Below are 11,446 nucleotides of genomic sequence, written 5' to 3'. Positions count from 1 at the left end.
GCATAGTCAATAAAGAATAGGTAAACATCCTTCTGATATTCTCTGCTTTCAGCCAAGATCCATCGGACATCTGCAATGATATCTCTCGTTCCACAGCCTCTTCTGAAATGAGCATTGTAGAAAGGCATAAAATGAAAAGCCAAATCCTATATATAAGGTCACTCTGAGTCAGAGGTGACTTGACAGCATTAATCTATCAATCTAGCCATCATCCATCCACCCACCCACAATCCATCCATTCACTCACCCACCCACCCATCCACCCTTCCATCCACCCACTCATCTACCCATCCACCCACCCATTCATTCATCCATGCATTCATGTGTGTATGTGAGTATACTGGTTGAATATTTGCTTATGTTATAAAATTTATGGAGGCAATCCTTTGGAAAGAGTCCCTGGATGATATAACTGGCTACACTCTCAATACTAACCAAATGATTGACAGTTTGAACCTTCCCAGAAGTACCTTGAAAGAAAGGTCTAGCAACCTACTTCTGGAAAGTCACAGCTTTGAAAACCCTGTGGAGCAGTTATACTCTGCACACATGGCATAGCCAAGAGTTGTAGCTGACTTACCGACAACCATCTTTGGTAATGGTAATCTTCCTATGTTTTAAAGACTTTCAGTTTGGCAGGAGTAGGAGTGCTGCTGCTGGTGTTTATGTGCCATGGAGTCAGTTCCTGTACGAGGTTTCTGAGACCGTAAATCTTTATGGGAACAGAAAGTCTCATTTTTCTCCCATGGAAAGTAGTTTCTGTGGGAACTCATAGGACTTTCAAAGTGCTGACTGTGAGATTAAGAGTCTGACTTATCACCACTATGCTCCCAGAGCTCCCAGGAGTAGGAGAGTTTGGGACATTTCTGTCTGCTCACAAAACTGATTACCTAAGGAAATTTGTGTACCATCAATTTTATGTGCATATTCATAGTGTTCTTGCTTTATTTTGGGGGATTATGGGAGCTCTTAAAGAAGAGAGGGGTGTAAGCTGTAACTGGAGGGAGACTGGAGGAACTCTGGCAAGAACACTGGAAATGGATATATAGACATGGGATACAACAAGGGGGTGGTGTGGCAAACTCAAGGCAAAGTTAGGTATTTCCAATGCCAAACAACAAAAGGTTTAAACTGAGTAAAAGTTGTTGATCGGAGGGTCATGTGTAGCCATCTCAGTGTGAGATGGCTAATTAGATAATGTGTTTCAGACACTTTTACCCAGTACTGTTGAGTTAATTTCAATTTACAGTGATCCTATAGGACAGAATAGAAATGTCTCATAGGGTTTCCAAGGCTGTAATCTTATGAAAGCAGACTGCCACATCTTTTTCCTTCAGGGTAGCTGATGGGTTTGGACGGTCAACCTTTTGGTGAGCAGTTAAGTGCTTAACCACTGTGTCACCAGAGTTCCTTTCACATTCTTTAGAAACACTTAAAGCAGAATTCCGTATTACATTTGGAAGTGTCAGTTCTGGCTCCCGAACAGCCAAGATTTACAATCTTGGTGATGGTAAAGTTTGGTAATGCAGGCTATGATAGAAATGGAATTGGGAATTTTCAATGAAGTTTGGAGCAAAACTGCTTGTGTTAGGTAACTAAACAGTTTCTTGCATTATTTAAATTTGATTGTGATCATGCTGAGTTTGGAATTAGTAAAATATTAAAGTGGACTGCTACTCTGATTTCACTATGTTCAAGAATTTATATAAGGACAAATGAAAGGAAGAATATAAAGGTAGCTGTAGATGAAAAAGTAATTAGATTTTTTTTTCTTTTATTCATGAGCAGGGGCTGTTTGTGCCCATTCATGAAGAGGGATGGCTATCTTGTGGGAGAGGGGAAGTCCATTCCTAACATTATCCTTCAGGTCATAACTCCAACCACTGCCATTTTCTCAGTAGTTTTATTCATCACATCTCTTTTTAATGTGCAAAACATGTCATTATGATCTCTTTGTAAATGAAAGCATCTACCAGCAACTTGGGTAGGAATGATGTTAGCAAATCAGATTACTGTGGATCTCCAGATACAGCAGACCCTGTAGGTGGAATAAGATAACAGAGATTCAGACAGAAGGAAGTTAGATGGGGGTTCTCCCCCCATAGGTCTTTCCTATGCATGGGGAGGGGGTGCTCTACGTCTCCGAGGGAGCCTGCATATCAGGCATAGAACTTATAGGAAGGGGGTGCTTCCTAATGGACCAAAGTCTGACTTCTCTGGGTATGGTCACAGAGAAGGTGGACTCAGAGAGTAGCTGGTCTTTGAGTGGACAGTTCTTTTGTGATTACATAACAAGTTATCATCCGTCATTTATCAGAACAGGATGACAGCCTGTCTGTAGAAGGAGGCACCCAAGTTTTGGAATCAGAGAGTTTGGAATGGGAAGAAGATGGTGGTGGTGAGATAGAGTAGTTCAGATCACTGATCTTCCAAGTATGTCTGCATCCTAGGCCAGCAGACTGGGAATCACCTGGGAACTTGTTAAAAACTCTTGACCTCACCCCCATAGACCTAATAAATGGGAAACTCTGAGGGTCAGCCTAGTAATCTGAGTTTTAATAAGTCTCCAGGTGCTTTAGATCCACTCAAGTTTGAGGATGACTGATTTTCATTGTCACATAGTTTTACGTTTTGGTGTCAGAAGTGGGGTCCATTGCAATGGCTCCAGACTCATGAAAGTTTTTTTTTTTTTTTTAAAGAAGAATGAAGGGACATGGGAAGTGAAACTTGTGGTTCTTAAATGGTTACTTTGTTAATTGTTCACTGTACTGGTTGAAAGGCATGCGAGAGAAGTCCTGATTACAGAGAGCTTGACTAGACTTGACTGAATAAAAGGGATTTAGGAATTTTCCAGAATGAACAGGCTTTATTTGAAGTAGTAGCCTGTGTACAGAGTAAGGGATTAGGTAGAAACCTGAGTCCCACACAGAACTGTTGAGAAAACAGATTTACCTTCAAAGGAAAGACCTGAAGAAAGAGAAATAACTGGCATTTTGAATTTCCAGCAAGCAGTTTACCACTGGATGCAATGAGACAAGAACAGTCTGCGTCCAACAGAGAAAATGCCAGTTCTAGAACTGGAAGATAGAGGGAGCCAGGGCAGGTGGCCTGGTACGCAGTGTTTCGTTCTGTTGTGCGTAGGCTCACTGTGAGTCCATACTGCCTCGAGGGCACCTCTACAACAACAACACTAAATAAGAATAAGGGAAATTTGAGTTTAAAAGTTTAGATAAATCAGTCTTGAATTTTTTCCGAACATAAAGAATATTTTTTATGTAACCTAAAACGATAGCGTTAATTGCAAAGACACTGTGCTCAGTATTTTAGCGACACATTCTTTTCCTGAATTTTGCCAATGTCTCTACTAATTAGATACTATTTTTATTGCCAGTGGACCCTGATGTCACAGTGAGTTAAGCACTGGGCTGTTCAGAACGCAGCTCTGTGTGAGAAAGATGAAGTGGTCTGTTGTTTTAAAGATTTACCATCTCAGAATCTTTACAGAAAAGTTCTATTCTGTTTCCAGGGTCACTGAGAGTCAGAATCAACTCTCCAGCAGTGGGCTTTGGTTATTTTCATTGTGATTTTACAGATGAAGTGATTGGACAGGGCAAGGGAATTTAAGAACCTCGTTAAAGGTTTTAAAGTTAGTATCAGAGCTGAAATTTGAACCTAGGGAATTTAACAAAATGAGCTTGGTTGCTTAACCCCCAAGTTGTAGTAGATGGATTCTTAATTTTCTATTACTCTCTCCCTGTGTGCACGGTTTGGTAATGTGTATTGATGAGTGATTTCCTGCTTTGCTTATCGTGTAAATCTGGGATTTTGCCTGTCATTGCGAATTCATTGCTCTTGGATTTCTAGAGTCACCAATTTTTAACATCTCTGTATATAGTTGGGCTCACAGTTAATGCTAGCTAAATTTCATAATATGATGATTTAACCTTTCACTTGCTAATTTGTGCTTTCTCATTACATCTGTAAATTTTCCTTGTCATAATATGAATGACAAGCTACCATTTTCCTCTCAAAGATTTCCTTCTGTTTTATTGGCACCTCCTACTGTATTTTAGGACAAAGGTAAAAATAATGAGGTTTAGTGATTTTAAAGCAGCCAAAATATTATTTCAGGATAAGCGTCCAATCTAATTGGATATGTTGAGGTAATGCTGTTTTAAATTCCAAGTGTGGAAATATTTCTATAGCATAAAACTCCTTTCTTTTGTGTATGTGAGTGATTGGGTGTGGGTCAAAGAGACTTGGAACATTAATTTTAATTCAGAAGTGGTTCCAGAGAGACAAGTTAATTTTCTAAATCAGCCTGGTGAGAATTGGAGCTTGGAAAATGCATTCAAGGAAAAATGTCTTATACTCAGCTTGAACACTTATAAAGTAATAGGCTTGAGAATAAACTGGTCACTAAGGTTTAGCAACATTTCTAGAATTGTGACTGATTTGCCTAAAAATTTCAAATCCCATATCTTGCTGATTCTAGACAAGTAATTTTTCACATTTGAAGATTTCTGGAACTAGCATATACCGTGTAGTATATGAGTATGTGGTCAGATGTTAACATGGAAGATTTAGCTGAGGCTACAAGTGTGGCACTTTGGGTTAGTGCCCTGGACTGCAGGGTTGGTTTGAACCACAAGGTTAGTGGTTCAAGCTCACCAGCTGCTCTTTAGAAATTCTATATACAGCCGCTATGAGTCTGAACTGACTTGACGACACTTAACAACAACAGTAATGAAGCCTGGTAATACTGTGGGTTATGTGTTGGGGTGTTGGCTGCAAGGTAATTACTTCGAATCTACCAGCTGCTCTGAGGGAGAAAGAAGAGGCTTTCTCCTCCCATAAAGAATTGCAGCCTCAGAAACCCTATGTAGGGTCGTTACAGGAACTGACTTGATGGCATACAACCGCCACACCACAGAATAGAAATATTTTCAAGAGATGGTAACAGAAGGAATTGTGACTCTTCATAGCCGTGGTCATAGAGTAGATACAGGAGCATTTCAGGGACTGAATGTTTAGAGAGAATTTTGAGGGGAGCCTGTTGTTGGATAGTGCAATCCATGAGGAAGTGGAGGGTGTGTGCCCTCTCAAGTCTAAGGAGATCACTTGAGAATTTAACACATGTAAGGTAATTCAGAAGTGAATGCAACAGTGCACTGACAGGGAGCTGCCAGAAATCCAAGCCCGATTCAGAGGAGGATGTGGAACCAGCAATATCATGCCTGATGTCAGATGGATCTTGGCTGAAAGCAGAGAATATCAGAAAGGTGTTTACTTCTGCTTTATTGACTATGCAAAGGCTTTTGACTGTGTGGATCATGACAAACTATGAATAACACTGCAAAGAATTGGTATTCCAGAACACTTATTTGTGCTCTTGAGGATCCAGTATATAGATCAAGAAGCAGTTGTTTGAATAGAACAAAGAATACTGAATAGTTTAATCAGAAAAGTGTGTGCCTAGGTGGTATCCTTTCTCCATATTTATTCAATCTGTATGTGGAATAAATAATCCAAGAAGCTGGAGTATATGAAGAATAATGTGGCATCAGGATGAGAGGAATACTAATTAACAACCTATGGGATAAAAATGACACAACCTTAGCTTGTTGGAAGCAAGGAATACTTGAAATACATACTGATGGAGGTCAAATACTACAGTCTTCAGTATGGATTGCACCTAAATGTAAAGAAAACATCAAATCCTCACAATTGGACTAATAAATAGCATCATGATAAATGGAGAAAAGATTGAAGATGTCAAAGACTTCATTTTGCTTGGATCCACTATCAACACTCATGGAAGCAGCACTCAAGAAATCAAATGATGTATTTCATTAGGCAAATCTGCTGCATAAGACCTCTTTAAAGTGTTCAAGAGCAAAGTGATCTGTTTGAGGACTAAATTGTGCCTGACTAGAGCCTTGGTATTTTCAATGACCTCATATGCATGTGAAGGATGGACAATGAATAAGGAAGACTGCACAAGAATCAATGCATTAGCACTGTGGTGTTGGAGAAGAATATTAAAAATAGATGGACTGCCAGAAGAACCAACAAAGTCTATGTTGGAAGAAATACAGCCAGAATGCTCCTTAGATGCCAGGATGACTAGACTTTGTCTCTCATATTTCAGACATGTTTCAGGAAGGATCAGTCCCTGGAGAAGGACAGCATGCTCGGTAAAGTGAAGGGTCAGCAAAACAGAGAAAGGCCCTCAATAAGATGGGTTGGTACAGTGGCAGCAGCAACGGGCTCCAATGTAACAATTGTGATCATGGTGCAACACTAGGCAGCATTTAGTTTTGTCATGCATAGGATCTGTGTGAGTCAGAACAAACTAACACTAGGCAGCATTTAGTTTTGTCATGCATAGGATCTGTGTGAGTCAGAACAAACTAACGGCATCTAACAACAACAATGTGGACTTGAGCAGAAGAAAATCCTCAGGGAATATCAAGTTCAATATGCTGACCATGTTAAAATAGCTACTGACAGAAATAATTTCTTTGTATTTTGAAAATATTTTTGTTTCTGTTATATGTGCATTATAAAAATGCTCCCAAATCATTCTTTACTGAATTGTTCTAGCAGCCACTAGGTAACAGTAGTAATGAGAGAGTTGTCTATTCCAAGAAAACAGAGTTTTAATGTTCAGTTGTTATTGAATTTGGAAGTCATTTCTCCAAATTTAGCTGAATTTAGTTCAGCTCTCTCTTTATTTACATATTCCACCAGTTCTAGTTCTTGTCAGGAGTCATCAGGTCAATTTAGATTCATAGTGACCCTTTGTGACAGAGTAGAACTGTCCCATTGGATTTTCTAGTCTGAAATCTTTGGGGGAGCAGATAGATCAATTAGTCTTCCCTAGGTATTAATTGGATGCTTTTGTCAGTAGTTAACAGTATAAAACAAATTGGCCCAAACAGTAGGAAAATGTCTTTTACCTAACAACAACAACAACAACTCCATAGGCAGAATGTGCTTCAGGTGTTGCACATCTCAACTAGTTTCAGCTTTTCATCTCTTGGGTTGGTTTTACCCTCAAGCTTGGGATTGAGATGGTAATAGGAGTTCCAGGAATACATCTAGTTATGACCATGCTAGAAAAGGAAGTGAGCTTTTGTCTTTTCTTAACATGAATATGACTTTTCCTAGAAATGCCTCTTTACTTTCCCCCACCACAGCTGACTTCTTCAGACGTCTCAGTGGCTGGGATTTGTGACACTCATTCTAAACTAATGACTGGGAAGGGGCAAATGACTACCATGATTGACTTACTTAGAGTGAGCGACCACTCTCTGGATTGCCGAGGGGTCAGTTTCTATTGGTACAGGAGAGAAAGGCAAACACAAACCAGGCCTTTGTTAGGAAGGAGGTTGGATGGGCTGGTGGCTGTGTCTGTTGCAGAAAAAGAGTAGTTTCAAAACAATTGCTATGATGATCGGTGATTAACGTACATTGTTTTTAAATGAGAACATTTGTTGACTCATAAAAATTTTAAACATATCAAAGCTGGAAGCGGCCTTAGCTATTGTCTAGTCCAAACTGTTGGGAACTGAGACTCCGAATATAGATGATTTTTAGAAAATCCCAGTTAGTAAAAACCATAACTGCAAACCTATGAGCACTATTGAGGTTCTTGGATGGTACAAAGGATTTGTGCTTAACTACTAGCCAAAAGGAGTCCTGGTGTGGCGCTGCAGGGTAATGTGCCAGGCTGCAAAGCCATTTGAACTGCAAGGTCAGTGGTTCAAGCTCACAAACTGACCCTTGGAAACCCTATACAGGGTTGCTATGGGTTGGAACTGACGCGATGGCACTTCACAACAACAACAACAACTAGCCAAAAAGAGCTCTGGTAGTAGTTTAGTAGATTATGAGTTGGGCTGACAACTGCAAAGTCAGCAATTCAAATCCACCAGTTGTTCTGTAGGAGAAAGATGAGGCTTTCTGCTCCCATAAAGATTTACAGCATTAGAAACCCTATACATGGTCGTTAGGAGTTGGGACTGATCCATGGCGCACAACCACCACCACTATCACTAGCCAAAAGGAATCCTGGTGTGGTGCTATAGGATAAGCACTGGATTGCTAATTGCAAGGTCAGAAGTTCAAAGCCACCAGCCGCTCCTTGGAAACTGTACAGGGTTGTTCTGAGTTGGAGCTGACTTGATGGCACTTAAGAAGAACAGTAACAAGTAGCTCAAAAGGAACCTTGTTGGTGCAGTGGCTAGTGTTTGCTGTCTTGAATTTATTTGATACAGCTTTTCTATCCAAAGTTTTCTTAATTCTCACCAAGCGATTGGGTGGGACCATGCAAATACGGTATTCAAGGATTCTAAGACTGGGGTGGGTTAGTTTTGCCTTCCAGCTAGGTTTAAAAAGAGCCATCTCAGAAGTAGGAATGGAAGATCCCAGAACCATCAAGAAGGAAGAACAGGAGTGGAGCTTGAGACAGCAAAGTGCCAGCAGAGGTGACAGCAGAGGTGGTGACATGGAGAGACAGAACAGCTTCCGGTTCTAGGTCCATGGGCTGAGTAAAGTTGTGTGCCTAAGAGGCAGAAAACTGGCTTGCAGAATGTGCCCTTTGGCCATTCACAGACTGACTAAAAGAGCTTTGTAACACTTGCCTGAGCTGGCCAGAGGCCCAGAGATATTGCAGAGGCTTATGGGAAGAGTAAGATGTGCCTGCAGTCTAGCAGACAAGAGGGGTTCCTGGCTGGAGAACTGCTGCATCTGGAGCTTTTTCATCATTTCCCTAATAAACCCCATAATCGTGAGTTTTGTTAGAGTTCTGGGTGGCCATTGCAATGGATATGAAGCAGAGTGAAAGATGGTTGGTGTCAGAATAGGGCAGAGAAGGTTGTAGGGAGGAAGCGTGTCTGACTTCCGCTTCATAGGAATCCTCCTTGGGCTGAATCTGAGTTTGATTCGCTTTCTCCATTGTGAAGCCATGGTCTCCACATGGTTTTTGTAGTATTGGACTGCTAACTGAAAGGTCAATGGTTCAAAGCCACCTGACAAAGATGAGTCTGTCTTTTACAGCCTCTGGAAATCCTAGGAAGGGTTGTTATGAGTAGAATTGACTCAACGGCAGTGAATTTGAACTTACAAGTTTTGTTACTCTGAGTTTTGATTAAGGCAGAGTATCCGACATTATGGATTGAACCTGCAAGTTAGAGAAAGAACATTTCTCAGGTAACCATCGCTCTCTGCTGTTGGTGATGGAAGCTCTGAATTTGGGCTGTGGCAAGTGGTAGCTTACATTGTTGTAAGGTGTCCTGGAGTCTGTTCTGACTCATAGCTACCTAGTATAGGGTTTCCAAGGAGTGGCTGGTGGATTTGAACCACTGACCTTGTGCTTATCCTATAGCATCACATGAGGAATCTGGTGGCTTTCATTACGAGTCTGCAAACTTTTCTGTCAAGAGTTGGATAGTAAATATTTCAGACCCTGCAAGTCAGGTGATCTTTATTGCAACTAGTCAGCTCCACTGGGGCAGTGTGAAAGTAGCCATTGGTGTTGTTAAATGCCGTCAAGTCAGTTCTGGTTCATAGTGACCCTGTATAGGGTTTCTGAGGAGCGGCTGGTGAGCTTGAACTAACTACCTTACGGTCCAGCGCATTAACCTACAGCCTCACACCAGGACCCTGAAAGCAGCCATAGATATGTAAAAAATGGAAGTGGCTGTGATCCAATAAAAATTTTATGTTTACAAAAACAGGATGTACTCAGGATTTGAGCTATGGTCTATAGTTTGCTTACCTCTGGTTTACACGCTTCCAAAGACTGATATTCTGATTGCAGTTTCAGCGCAAAAATGGTTTTGAGAAAGCACCATAGTTGTTGCAGACTAGGCAAATGGATTTTGCATTTTTCCTGAACCTCAAGTAAAAGGCATGGCCTTCAGCTCTGTTTATATCAGGCGGAAACTACTCTTCATTCGCTCAATTGATCAAGACAACTGGTGCATCCAGCATGGGAAGTAGATTCACTGTTTATTTCACCAGGCTGATGGGTCAAGCAGTTAAAATAACGTGCTCTTGTCAAGGTATAACCTTGATGTAATTTGATCTTCCAGGAACCCATCTACCAGAAAGTTCACCTGTAATCTCCATGTCTCACTGAATCTCATATGAGAACATCTAATTAAATCATTCCCTGAAATAGGACACAGCTTGCCTCAGAATTAATTTAACCAAATAATTAGGAAACTTTCAAAGTTGTTGCAAAAATTGGTAACAGGAAGTTATTTGCAAATTGCCTGAGTATTCCTATTCTATGAGGCTATTTTTGGCTAGGAAGTCACCCATGGGTGCATGTCCTGAAATCTCAAGGAAAGGAGAGTGATTTGTATGCAGGGAAACAAACTTCTTTTTGAGACTCTGTTCCATTTCTAGGAGCCATTATTAAGGATGGGCAGAGCTGTTGTGATGGAAACGCTTCGATTTGTCAGATATGAACATGAAATCACTTGCTTTTTCCAATATCGAATTATGTCTGTAGAACTTCTTTTTCCTGTTGGGAAACTGACTCTTTGATGACATTTATGGTTGATTCTTTGATTTTTTTTTTTTTCAGTCAGATTTGGAAATTAAAATAATAGCCTTATTTCAGTTCACAAAACGTTTCGTGTTCCTTTTAAAGCGTCAACCACATATTCATTTCAAGGCTTCTCCATTCTTCCCTAAAGTTTTCCCTCCAAATCCAGCAGAGAATGGATTTTGGTTCTGCACTAAACAACAACAACAACAATCTAATCCTTAACAGCCCTAAGCTGATCTTCCTTGTCAAGCCTTCTCTTGGAGAGATCTTTGCTTTTGACCTTAACAGTCTTCTTTCTTTCCTCCCCGTCACACTCTGGGACTTCCATCTTGCAGACTTTTGATCAGTGGACAGAAACAGCTCAGAGAAAGTGACCTGTGTCATACAGGCGTACAGAATCTATACTCTGAAGGCCTCAGTGTTCTGGATTTAACACTCTAAGGGTGACGTCTTGAAATTTGAAATCATCTTACGTTTGAGTTCATGTTTATGAATGAAGTCTGATGGGACAATGGAGCATCTGCTGGGATCTGGGAGCTTGGCTCCAGTATAGACTCACCTCCCACTGCCTCCTCACCTTCCCAGAAAAGATCTCAACTGCCTTTTCTCACCTGGCCTCATGGTTCCATCTTTATCCTGAAATGTTGCTCTTTGCCTGGAGTTACAGCTGGTTTGTGTGTCTGTGCCCCTGTATGGAGATGCCCTTTGTTATCTTGGGGCAGAAAAAGGGCCATCTGTCCCTATGGGTTGCAGTTTCTATGTGTGCTGGGTGAGACCTCTTACCCACCCCCAATCCAGATACAAAGTGCTTCACTGCACAGACATTGCCATTGTGGATTGAGACAGTGGGCCTGTGAGAAGCAGTGATTGATCCCCTGTCTC

The sequence above is a fragment of the Chrysochloris asiatica genome, unplaced genomic scaffold, assembly GCF_000296735.1.
Source record: "Chrysochloris asiatica unplaced genomic scaffold, ChrAsi1.0 scaffold00021, whole genome shotgun sequence".
Lineage (NCBI taxonomy): Eukaryota > Metazoa > Chordata > Mammalia > Afrosoricida > Chrysochloridae > Chrysochloris > Chrysochloris asiatica.
The sequence above is the reverse complement of the archived record's forward strand: the minus strand, read 5'-3'. Positions refer to the sequence as shown.